The sequence below is a fragment of the Arachis ipaensis genome, chromosome B07 (genome assembly GCF_000816755.2).
Source record: "Arachis ipaensis cultivar K30076 chromosome B07, Araip1.1, whole genome shotgun sequence".
Taxonomy (NCBI): Eukaryota; Viridiplantae; Streptophyta; class Magnoliopsida; order Fabales; family Fabaceae; genus Arachis; species Arachis ipaensis.
Genome location: NC_029791.2, coordinates 50752611 through 50765719, shown reverse-complemented (window position 1 = coordinate 50765719; position 13109 = coordinate 50752611). Strand labels below are relative to the sequence as shown.

Sequence of the window (13109 nt, the reverse complement as noted above, 5' to 3'; positions counted from 1 at the left end):
ATAATCTTAGTTCTTTTTCACAACTTCGCACAACTAACCAGCAAGTGCACTGGGTCATCCAAGTAATAAACCTTACGTGAGTAAGGGTCGATCCCACGGAGATTGTCGGCTTGAAGCAAGCTATGGTCATCTTGCAAATCTCAGTCAGGCAGATTCAAATGGTTATGGGATTTAAGATAATTAAAATATAAATAAAATAGGATAGAGATACTTATGCAATTCATTGGTGAGAGTTTCAGATAAGCATATGGAGATGCTTTTGTTCCTTCTGAACCTCTGCTTTCCTATTGCTTTCATCCAATCACTCATACTCCTTTCCATGGCAAGCTGTATGTTGGACATCACCATTGTCAATGGCTACATCCCGTCCTCTCAGTGAATATGGTCCAAATGCGCTGTCACCGCATGGCTAATCATTTTTCGGTTCTCGATCATGTTGGAATAGGATCCAGTGATCCTTTTGCATCTGTCACTACGCCCAACACTCGCGAGTTTGAAGCTCGTCACAGTAATTCCATCCCAGATCCTACTCGGAATACCACAGACAAGGTTTAGACTTTTCGGATCTCAAGAATGCTGCCAATTGATTCTAGCTTATACCACGAAGACTCTGATCTCATGGAATGGAAGGCTCTGTTGTCAGGAAAGGCAACCATGCGTCGTGGACCAGGAATCTAAGAGATACACACTCTAGCTTGTTTTCATGTAGAACAGAAGTGGTTGTCAATCATGCGTTCATAAGTGAGATTGGTGATGAGTGTCACATAATCATCACATTCATCATGTTCTTGTGTGCGAATGAATATCTTAGAATAAGAATAAGCATGAATTGAATAGAAGAACAATAGTACTTTGCATTAATACTCGAGGAACAGCAGAGCTCCACACCTTAATCTATGGTGTGTAGAAACACCACCGTTGAAAATACATAAGAACAAGGTCTAGGCATGGCCGAATGGCCAGCCTCCCCAAATGGCATATGAATTCGAAAATAGGGAAAAAGACCCCTAGTACAATAGTAAAAAGTTCTATTTATACTAAACTAGTTACTAGGGTTACAGAATTAAGTAAATGATGCAGAAATCCACTTCCGGACCCACTTGATGTGTGCTTGGACTGAGCATTGAAGCTTTCACGTGTAGAGGTCTTCGTTGGAGTTAAACGCCAGTTTGTAACTTGTTTCTGGCGTTTGACTCTGCTTTGCAACTTGTTTCTGGTGTTTAACGCCAGAATAAGGTAGAAAGCTGGCGTTAAACGCCAGTTTGCGTCATCAAAACTTGGGCAAAGTATGAACTATTATATATTGCTGGAAAGCCCTGGATGTCTACTTTCCAACGCAATTGAGAGCGCCCCAATTGAGGTTCTGTAGCTCCATAAAATTCACTTTGAGTGCAGGGATGTCAGAATCCAACAGCATCTGCAGACTGCAGTCCTTCTTCAGCCTCTGAATCAGATTTTTACTCAAGTCCCTCAATTTCATCCAGAAATTACCTGAAATCACAGAAAAATACACAAACTCATAGTAAAGTCCAGAAATGTGATTTTTATTTAAAAACTAATAAAAATATAATAAAAACTAACTAAAACATACTAAAAACATACTAAAAACAATGCCAAAAAGCATATAAATTATCCGCTCATCAGTGGTCAAACGAGATCTACATGTAAATGGTCTCTCTGTAGACATGACACATGACAGAGCACAATGGCGTCGTTTGATTCATGTAGCCGACCCACTTAGTGGGATAAGGCTTTGTTGTTGTTGTATTTCTCTTTAATGCAATTTATGTTTTCATGTTCGTTTTATTGTTCATTTGATTTGTTGTTGTTTAATTCCTTGCAATTGAGTAGTGTAGATTTACTTTCCTTGCAATTGAGTAGTGTAGATTTACTTTCCTTGCAATTTTATTATGCTTTCTTTTTATGCCTTCCAAGTGTTTGATGAAATGCTTGGTTGGATTTTAGAATAGAATTTTATGCTCTTGGCTTGGGAAGGTAACTTAGGAACTCTTGAGTTACTAATGTCCAAGTGATTGACGATTGGGAGCCATTAACACTAGATCTCACTAATTGATTTAATGTAGAACTAGGACTTATGGACTTGGATTGACATAGCTCATTTAACTTTCCTTTATTAGTTAGGGGATGACTTAATGGGGTTGATCCTTGCCAATTCTCATGTTGTGGTTAGTGATTAGGATAGAGATCCTTGACCACCAAACCTTGCCAAGACCTTGTTAGTTGTTAGTTTATTTTCTTTGCCATTTACATTTTATGTCTCTTATCTCAAAAACCCTAAAATATCTCATAACCAATAACAAGACACTTTATTGCAATTCCTAGGTAGAACGACCCGAGGTTCAATACTTCGGTTTATAAATTTAGGGGTTTGTTACCACTAAAAAAAATTTACTTTTAGCGGCCATTTATTTTGCTTTTAGCGGCAATAAAAATAGCCGCTAATACATTTACCAGCAATTAGACATCAGCCGTCTTATGCTTTGCCACTAAAAGGTTTTAGCGGTAATTATAACATTTACCGATAAAGACCTTTTTAATGGCCACAAAAAGTATATACCTATTAACAGCCATTTTTTTGACAATTTATATGGCCACAAAAAATAATCCTAAAATTACAATGTTATTCATTTTTAGCAGCTATTACTATTGCCGCCAAAACCCATTTTACCGGCAATTTATATGGCCACTAAAAATAATTTTAAAATTGTAATGTTATTTACTTTTAATTGCCATTACTATTGCCACTAAATCTTAAGACATTTTTTAGTTATATTATACTCATTTTCTTAGAAGCAATAAACTACTTTTTTTTTCTAAAATCTCAATTATTTATGCTAACAATTATTATTATTATGTATAATATAAATATACTAAAATTAATTACAACAAAATGATATATTTCATTAAATTCAAAATAGTAATACACAAATTTTTCTTAAAAAATAATAAATTATGTTACAAATCTAAACAACAAAAAATGCCTATATAAGTATTTAAATGAGTTAAAGACATCAACTAATTTTCGTTGACGAAACTTGTCCTCTTTTGCACAAACTTTCTTATGCAACCAATCCGGATGAGCTACATGAGAAACAGGATTTGTAATCTGTAAGTATTAAACTCCTAAAAAAATACGAAAAATACAAAAATCAATTACTTCAATATGCCAAAAGAAAAATTTAAAACCTTTTGCATGGCCGCGGAAATTCTGATCATCAATCTTGACTTAATAAGAAGGAAAAGGTGTCATATGTCACTTCAGTCTTCTTTAAATCCTCATTATTCTATTCTCCACTTTCATTTACAAAAATAAAATAAAAAATTATTAAATTAAATTAAATTAAAATCTAAAAGATTTTTCTAATTTATATCTTAAAAATACATGATAAAATTATTATTGATAAAATAAAATATTTAGGGTAAAGTATACTTTTTATCCCTGAAGTTTGACAAAAGTTTTAAAAATATTCCTAAGTTTTATTTTGTTTCAATTTTGTCCCAAAAATTTTTTATTTGCATCAAATATACCCCTATAGCTAAATTTTCAAAAAAATTAAGATCAATCCAACAAAAATGTATGAAAATTATGCTTGATTTGCTTTGTTGGAAGGTTCTTCTTATGAAATTGTCGTTGCATTGGTCTTACAATTTTTGAAAAATTAGTGGCCAGGGTATAGTTGATGCAAATCGAAAACTTCTGGGACAAAATTGAAACAAAATAAAACCTAAGGGTATTTTTGAAAGTTTTTCCAAACTTCAGGGACAAAAAATATACTTTACCCAAATAATTAAGAAAGTACCTTTATTGTAACGATTAATTTTTATAAATACTTTATGTTTAAGCTAGTTAATATTTATGCACAATTTTTATCATAATTAGTTATTTTATAAATTGAAATTAAAGTTTCGGTGATAGAAAAATAATAGAAAATTATATCATTCAATTTGAATAATTAATATTGAGTTTCAACTATATTTTATAAAAATGTGATTAATATGTTCATTTTATATTTTAAATTAGAAAGAATTGATTGAACTTAGCAATATGATGATAAATAATGTTCCTAAATATTTTTAATAGAGTACATTTGATTTTAAAATTATTCTACCCTCCAATTTTATCAAAATATCTATTCATATCTATCTATATTCTTTTATAAAATCCCTAATTTCTAACCCTAATTCCCAAATTGAATCATAAACCCTAATTCCTAAATCCTAGAAACCCTAACCCTAATGTTTCCCTTTCCTCAGCTTTTGAACGCAGCCTCCACCCCCCTTTCTTCCTAAACACCACACACACACAAAAGAAGAAAGAAACGCAGAGAGAAAGATCACGAAGAGCATAGGAAAGAGAGAAGGAAGAGCTGCTGCCCCGCCGCTGCCGTGACCGTCGCATTGCCACCGTCCAGCTCCGCCCGCGCTGTCGCGCCTCCCGTCACGATCGGATTCGTCGTTGCCGTTTGTGGAACCGCGAGGAGCATCACCGTCGAAGCCACGCCGATCGTCGCTGCACAGAAGTCGTTCTGCCTCCCACCAAGCCCGTCCCGCCACTGACGTCACCGAATAGAGGAGGGCGACCACCACGAGGAGCCACCGCCGTCCTTGCTCGTCATCTCCCTTGGAGCCGTCGCCGTCAAGGACCAGCGGAGAGAGAGAACGCACGACGTTCAGGAAGGAGGACGCGAATCAGTGATGCAAGGAGGAGTGCGACCCAGTGGCATGAAGTTGTACCGTCGGGCCTTCCGTCGCCGTCGTGCCTTGGTGCCGTCGAAGGAGCCGCCGCTGGAGGAGGGTTTGCTGGATGCTACTATAACCAACATCGCGGAATACACGCAGAGTAGAGGAAGAAAGGATCTTCACCGCGCCAGGTTGTTGTGCTGTGATCAGAAGCCGTTGCTGTTAGAAAGCCCATCTGCGGTGGGAGAGAGTTCACGAAGGTTGGAACCATTGTCCTTTGCTCAGCCCCTGTTTCTGCTACTGTTTATGTTGGCTCAGCCATTACCGTCACTGGAGCTGCCCTGAATCCTGTTGTTGCTGCTCCGTTATTTTATTGTAAGCTATTTGTAGTTCCAATTCTATTTAACTCATTTCCATTTCCAACTCCATTGAATTTGAACTCTATTTTGTTGCCACCGTGGTTACTACTGCAAGAGTGAAGAATGATCAGAAATAATGCTGCTGCCGTTGATCGGAGATGCCAAACTATTGCTGCTACTACTTTGAGATGATATGGCTGCTATTAAGGTTGTTGTTCATGAGTGCAGCATTCCCAATTTCTATGGATTTCGATACTTTGAGGTAGGGGATTTAACGTTTTTAATTTAGAATGCCTACAAAGTTATTGGATAAGTGCAAATGGTTAATAATAGTTAAGAATTTCTTAATTGACAAGAATGACTTGAAATGTGTTTGAGAATGGTTAGCTATTGCGATGATTCGAATTAAATGTGGTTGTGAACGGTGATTAAACTGGTAATATTGATTTTGATTTGAGGCTGTAACTATTACCGATTTTCTAATTGTTTGGAATTCTTGAGAATCCTGTTATTTGATTATGTTGAGCTGGTTGCCATAAGCTGGTTTGCTTGATGGTTGGAAACTGACTGAAATTATGATCTTTGACGGATTTATATTGAATTGAATGATGTGCTGGTTATTTGATATAGTGTAACGGTAGTGGATTTGTTGGAAATTCTGATCTTATGTGATATTGCTGAATTGGTTGAAATCTGGTTGTGAATTGTATTTTGAATTACTGATTTTCTTGTGATGAGTTGGCTGAGATTTTGATCTTGAATTTTTTTATTTTGATGGGATTGTTGAAAAGTTCTGATTCTATGTGATTATACTGAATTAGTTGAGTTATGTGGCTGTATTCTGGTTATGGAGAGTAAGTGCTTGTTGTTGTTTTTAGTTATTTGATGTATCGGAATGGCTATGAAATTGACTTGTGACTGGTTGGAACTGGTTTTGGTAGTTGTTAATGTTGGTTCATGATTAATTAGAATTAAGTTTGAGAACTGTTAACAGATTGAAGCTTGATTATTAAATTTATCTTATGAAATCTAAATTTAAAGATAAGAACAGTAACTCTAAAAGTATAAGGATAACTTGTGATAATTGGGAATTATATGGAGCAGAATTTTTGGGTGAACATATTATAAGAGAACTGGAATTATGTAAATAATACATACTATGTGTTTTGGTATCAATATTGCTAAGATTCTGCTTAAGTTAGGTGATAATGTGTTTTGGGTGTTTGGAAAGTGCAAAATTATTAATCCTTTGGTTAAAATAATTTATGAATTGATCAAATTGAAGTTGGGTAGATGGAGTATATGGAAGTTGCGGATTATGGCTGAATTATTAACTATTGCGGATTGTTAAATTTCTGATTGATTTATTGTGATAATTGTTGAGAAAGGTTCGATGAGATGTTGAGAAAGAGGGAACCCGTAAGGGTGGCTAAGTCCGAGTTTTAGGGGAGGTGCTGCCGAAATTTTATGAAAATCTGAGGTTTCATTTAAAAAGTTATTTTAGAAGCTTTGAATTTGGAAAATTATATTACTTGAGTTTTATTTAGTTAAGAAAGGAATTATAATATTTTGAGTTCGATTTACCAAAGAAAAGTCTGTAAAATTTTAATGACAGAAAAATAGACAGAGATTAGTGAATGAACTAGGGCAACATAGTTAGTTCTTGAGTTGCGACTAGGGTTAGGTATAATATAAAAAGATAAACTGTTTCAGTATAGACTTAATGAACCTATACTTGGGACAGGCTAACTATTCATACCAAAATTTACATAAGCCTTAAATATATACGTTAAGCAGAGAAATCAGAGCAGAATAGAGAAATACAAAGAACAGAGTAATCAGAGTAGAGTAAAGAGATAAAGAGAAGAAGAGTAACATAGATATAAAGGAAAGAGATAAAGAGAAAAGTAAAGAGATACAGAGAAAAGAGAAACCAGAACAGAGTAAAGAGATATAAAGAGAAGAGTAATATAATAAAGAGATATTTATATATATATATTAGTTGCTTGATGCAACCCAGAGCTATATTTATATATATATATATATTAGTTGCTTGATGCAACCCAGAGTTATATTTAATATATATTAGTTGCTTCATGCAACCCAGAGCTTCTGTAGAGAAACTAAGTTACCTACAGCTATTTTCCGCTTCCCCAAAGCAGAGCAGAGTATATATATATTTTCCTACAGTAAGCAGAGGCTGTCTCAGATGAGCAGCTATTATTATATGCGCATTTATTTAGGAACGGAAAATCGTATCCGGAAAATCGGGATTACTCGTGACTGGGTAAATGTCGGGATTGCGGGCAGCCAACCGACACGTGAGCTCATGGCCTGCTTAGGACAGACATGCATCATATTGTTTGTGCATATGCATTTGATCGTGTTGCTATTCTTGTTTCTTTGTGATTGTGCTGCTTGTCTTAGTGACTTGTTTGTGTGTTTGATTAGATATTTTGTTGATGCTTTGAACTTAGTGAAGTATTGAGGAATGGTATTTGTGAAGTGAGGTTTGGGTATATTATTTATGTTACTGATGTACTTAGTTATTGTGATGGTTGAGGAATGCTATTTGTAGCTGAAGAATTGCTAATGCGGTTGAGACTTTATTTAAGTAATATGATTTAAAGAAAGGGATTTAAACGGTTTCAAGTAAGTCTTAAGAAATTTTGAAAAGGTTTGATAAAGAAAACTACATTGGAAACTAGAGTTAATTATTTGCATATTAATCATTACTTTTACGACATTCTCATTCCCTACTGAGAACGTGTGGTTTGTTCTCACCCCAAAATTTTCCACCCTTTCAGTGACACAGGTTCAAAGACACAGTGTGAAGCTGGGGCGATTATAGAATTTGTTTATGAGTTAAGTGTGAGTTAATTTGCTTTCATAGAGTTCCCTCGCCCCTATTGCTTAAGATTTTTATTTTGTACTGAGGGATAGGATTTGTATCTAAGTTTTATTTTTGAAATCTTTTGTATGACAGATATTATTATTAATAATTTTGTGATTATTATCATCTGGTGATCTTGATATATGTTTTTAAAAAACAAAAACAAAATTTTCTGGAATTTTCTATAAAACTAAATCGCGATATCGAACTAAAGGCTCAATAGAAAATAGTTAATAAAGGAAAGTAGGTTGGTAACGCCTTACTTTCAGTACGATCATGACGTTCTGGAGGTTGGGTCGTTACAAGTAGCAGCCTTAATCCTTGGAGATATTGAGGAACCAGAAACCATCTTCTTGTTCTTGTTCTTGATGAAATCAAGATTGAGATTGAGGGGGTTGTATGCTCATATAATACAATTTTGATTTGGACAGTCCTAATTTCCACTTTCTTCTAATGTTAAATTATTCCTTTCCATCAAGAATTTCAAGATCTATGTGTCAAATAAGAAATAAAAGTGTTAAGTAGCAGTACTTTAATGCAGAAATAAAATATCTGAAGAGAAGTCTTGGTGTTACTTCAGGGAGAATAATACCATAAAAATTAAAGTGATAAATAAAGCTTAAATTCTTCAAAATTTATTAAATAAGTAACTTCATTATACTACACTAGTCCAATCACCAGGTCATACCACATAAATTTCTCCTTGACAATTTAACACAAGTAGAAATAATGTGTTCAAGAAATTACCATTGCTGTCGAAGACAGAAAGAAATGCACCAACAAATATTCCTTCAGATGATTTACCACCACATAGCTGCAAGAAAGATTTAAGTGAATTCATTTACAAAACAATTTCAACTATATATTAGCAAATGGACCCAAATCCAAAATTTAGTTTGTGTATTTAATTAGAATCAAATCACCTTTGAATAGTATTGTGAAAATATCAAACATACCGTAGCTGTTATTCACACAAGCACATAAATAAGAAAATTTGAAGTAGACTGCCAAGAATTGCGACCGCTTGAACAACTCGAAGCTATAAACATAAATAGACAGGTTCATAAAAAATATGGTGAGCTAAAATTATGAGTATAAACTAACTGAATATATAAGTATACAAGTCAACCTTTGTTGTTGAAAATTCTAATCCCAATGCAAAAAGCAAAAAGATAACACCAAATTGAGCAACAGGCTCATGTGTAAGAATCTCCAAATATTGCCTCATCATATTTATTATTATGATCCTTTTCCTCAACAATAAGGTTCTTATTATTAGTACTGTCCAATTGTGTAATAGTATGACCAGCATGCACATAGAAAAATCTCTCATCATCATCCCTTGTGATCTTGTTTGAATCTTGCACCTTCTTATTCTTCACAAGTCCAACACCAACCTCATCATCTTCTGCATAAAGTAGAATCAAGAACTATGTTGTGCATGTGAATAATAATGATGTAACAAATTAAACTATATAGTCTTATAGCTATGACGTGAGATGTTACCATCAGAGTTTTTGTCTCTATCTAATATGTCACTTTTTGTCACTATCTCAATTGGGACAGAATCTGGAACAGAATCAGCATCTCTTCCTGGAAACAATTCTTCTTCTTCTTCTTCTACTTCTACTACTACTACTTCTGATTCCTCACTTCCAAAATCTGAAACCACTAGTGACTTGTGAACTGAAAAGGTTTCTTATGAATCATCTTCAATGAAGCTGTCTTGGGGGTGATAAATTCTTCATGAGAGATATTCTAATTATGTTTAAGCTGGTGTTAGTGTTGGTATTATAGTAAATGTTGTCTAAGCTTAGAGCCATTGCTTATAACCATAATTGCTTCTCTTTGACTGAACTTAATTAGTGACATTCCCAAGATATTAATTATGGCAAGCGCTATCAGCTTCATTCCTTTCAGACTTTTGAGTTTTCAATGTTCAAAGCACATGCTTAATTAATACACCCAAGCCCAACTGATGCACCTCCTTAACCGTGCCAATTTAAGTGACGATGTTCTTCAAACATTTTAGCACATATTTTTCCCCGGTCAGTTACGTCACTAAACCTACCAAAATATTATATACTTCATGGTCAAATTAATTATTCAACTCTACATAAAATCAATTCAACAAATATTTTCTTATACGTTCTTTCACCTTAATAGAAAAAAATAAGACAAGATTAAATAATGATGTTTAACTTATCTAAATGAACTACTTCTGGAAAGATATGTAGTGTTAGCGTTGGTATAGTGATGGCAATCATTAACACCAACTCTCAAACTTGTTTCCCATGTTTTGTTGAATTCAGTTGCTACTTTTTCAGCATCTTCTTTTGAATATCCAACTAGCCGACATTTGCTTCTTGGCAATTTTTTCAGCTTCCTCACCAGGACAGCTCCTAAGAGTATGGATAAGACTCTTTATATTGTGATAGTTTATGTTCAACACTGATCACAATCTTGTATGATAACATTAACATGTGATGAAATAAAGAACAATCAAATATAAAGTTGTAAAAATCTGACCTGACACTGATCTACCAGATAGAACTGCTAGTGCATCATATGGATCTTCAGGGTCTTTTGGTTGAAAATCATAAACCAAAGGCTGAAAAGAGCAGGGGTCTGTTATTTTTGATGTTCGATCTACCAGAACCAGAATTATCCTTTGAATACAATTTGCTGGGAAAGTTTGCGGTCAAACAATAATAATTGCAGGTGTGGGTGTCAAAGGTTGAAGGCTTGTGGTGGAAAATTGTAGCGAAGAACCAGGTGGAGTTGCCTCCTATTCATTGTGAAGATCATTAATCCGCTGCAGTAACTCCCTCAAGTAGTCGATTGCATCCTCAAGTATCGAAGCCCTATCCATCTATAAACAATGAAATACATTAGAATGTAATCCCTAAATCCTTAACACATCAAAAGAATGCATTAACTAATTAACAGCATAATCTGAGCTAGAACTTGTCATGAGCATCTATGTCACCAGTAATTTAACAAGACACCAAGGCATTGACATCAGCTAATTGATATAACACTTCAACAAATCAACAATTATAACTATTGTTCTCACTCAATAGTCCAAATATCAAAAGGCTTCACAAATCACAAATCATGCTAATCTTTGGCACAACAGACCTAGGCATGTACAACCTATCATTAAGCTTCTTCCTACACCGACTCTCGGCCATGAGATTCTTCACCGGCATCTCTTTCTTCTTTCCTTTCTGATATCCACCATTGACACCGCCACTCAAGCTCAAATTCTTATTCCCTCTACCGCCATGATTCCCATTCTCCTCCACCACCGCTGCTATTTTTCTAAATGACGAGTTCAACCTGCAATAAGTGCATGTGATAGGGATCAAAACTAAGAATAGTAGAATCCAATGTGGGAGAAAAGTTAACTCACATAAACCAAAAAATTGATAAGAGATACGGGAAAAGGATGCAGTAGAACACGAATTGGGAGCACAATAATCAGAATTGAGAGAGAATTAAGGAACTTATACCTAATTACTAGAGCGCGATTGAGATTTCAATCGAAATCAACACAGGCTTGTCTGAGAAAAGGAATCAGAGGACGATTAAGATTGAGATGAATACTAGAAAGAGATTTGATGGATGAAGAACATGAAATGATGCAGATGTGAGAGCGAGAGCAAGAGCGAGAAGAAGAAGATTGGTGTATGGTTATCATTTCTCAGAGAGAATAAGGCACTAAGAGAGTTGTTTGTGTGAGAAAGAGTGGCGAGGCACGGAGAGTTGATTTTGCATTTTACGATTTAGGTTATTTTATTTTTAAAATTTTAGCTTTTTTTTTAGTGGCAATAGTTGAAATAGCCATTATAATCTGTAGTTTTAATGGCAAATATATAATTGCCACTAAAAATTGGTTTTGAGAAGAGAATTTACGGCAATAATATTATTGCCGCTAAAAATTTGTCGGTAAAAATCTTTTTTCTTGTAGTGTACTTGTGACAAACAATCTTTTATATGAAAGGATTATTTGTTGGTTTAGAAACTATACTTACAACGAGATTTCATTAGTGAAATTCTAAACCGTCAAGAGTCCGTTCATCAAGCAGTACAAAATACTTGAGCAAATTGAAAAAGGTGCTTTTGGTTCTGCACTTCTTGTCAAGGATCAGCATGAGAAGAAAAAGTGAGATGCAATTATTTCATTTCACTTCATTTCATCTTAGATAATTTTTTTAAACATTATTTCAAGACATGTAATTGTTTTGTGTTAATAGCTTAGCTGGATTTGTTGTAGCGTCCCGCATCAATTTCAAGAAACCGTTGTGACATAATCTGGTATGAAGCAATCCCAACTCTAACAAGTAATAGGAATAGAGAGAACTTTATTTTCTGGCTGCACAATGTTATCATAAGGTTTTGCAGTAAGTAAATTAAGCATTAATTGCCCTTTAATTTCCAAATTCAATTATTTTTTACTATCAGTTTTTAATACCTGAATTGTTTCTTTAGGAAAACAGTTTCTAGTAGCACTGTGAATGGTATTATTGTCAGTGTTGTCATCTGCAACACATTATCATATTTTAGTGTTTATGACTTTTAACTTAATATTATTATTGACTTATGGTATTAATTAATATATTGAAATAATTAAATTAATTAACCTGGTAGAATCCAATGGAATTGAAGCCAAGGCTCAAATTGAGAAATCCAATGGAGATGCCATTTAGAATGCCAAAGAGCATGACCGTCTTCATGTCAATGGATTTGCTCACAAATAGATTCAAGCGTTGAGCCACATCAAGGGTGCAAAATGTCACCATCAAATGCCAGGTAGTAAGTGTTGTGGCTTTTTTTATACTGAATTGCTGATTATTTAGCTAATTAACTCAATTCATGCTTGCATTCATTGTTGTTGCACTATGATTGAGGGAACATTTTGAATGCACTAACTAGTCCATAGATTCCTTTTCTGTAAATAAAAGATATACTTGAAGATATGACTTTGGCTTTTTAGACTCAGTATACTTGAAGAACAAGAATAACTACTGATCACTAATTAATTGTAGACCTGTTTCCTTCATTATATTGATAATTTTATTAAAGTATTATTTTGTAACAGGACTTTGAGGTATTCAGGTTAGATACTAATTATTTATATAAATATCAAAAAA

General features: G+C 34.3%; 3 long non-coding RNA genes across 12 annotated transcripts; 1 reads left to right on the top strand and 2 right to left on the bottom strand.

Annotated features, from left to right (window-relative positions):
- Window positions 2905–12789, bottom strand: LOC107609177. 10 transcript variants are annotated; one of them, XR_002351531.1, is made up of 11 exons: window positions 12600–12789; window positions 11469–12498; window positions 11095–11295; window positions 10483–10825; window positions 9460–10355; window positions 9083–9361; window positions 8877–8992; window positions 8701–8767; window positions 8217–8443; window positions 3208–3315; window positions 2905–3102 (listed from the first exon to the last, which is right to left on the bottom strand). It is a non-coding gene; the product is annotated as an uncharacterized LOC107609177 (long non-coding RNA). The 10 variants fall into 10 exon arrangements; XR_001613090.2 differs by having other exon boundaries at window positions 8910–8992; window positions 12600–12788; XR_002351530.1 differs by having other exon boundaries at window positions 8910–9361; window positions 9460–10020; window positions 10156–10355; window positions 12600–12788.
- Window positions 4651–8008, top strand: LOC110265196. The gene is made up of 3 exons (XR_002351537.1): window positions 4651–5076; window positions 5176–5322; window positions 7868–8008. It is a non-coding gene; the product is annotated as an uncharacterized LOC110265196 (long non-coding RNA).
- Window positions 5822–6534, bottom strand: LOC110265197. The gene is made up of 2 exons (XR_002351538.1): window positions 6116–6534; window positions 5822–6079 (listed from the first exon to the last, which is right to left on the bottom strand). It is a non-coding gene; the product is annotated as an uncharacterized LOC110265197 (long non-coding RNA).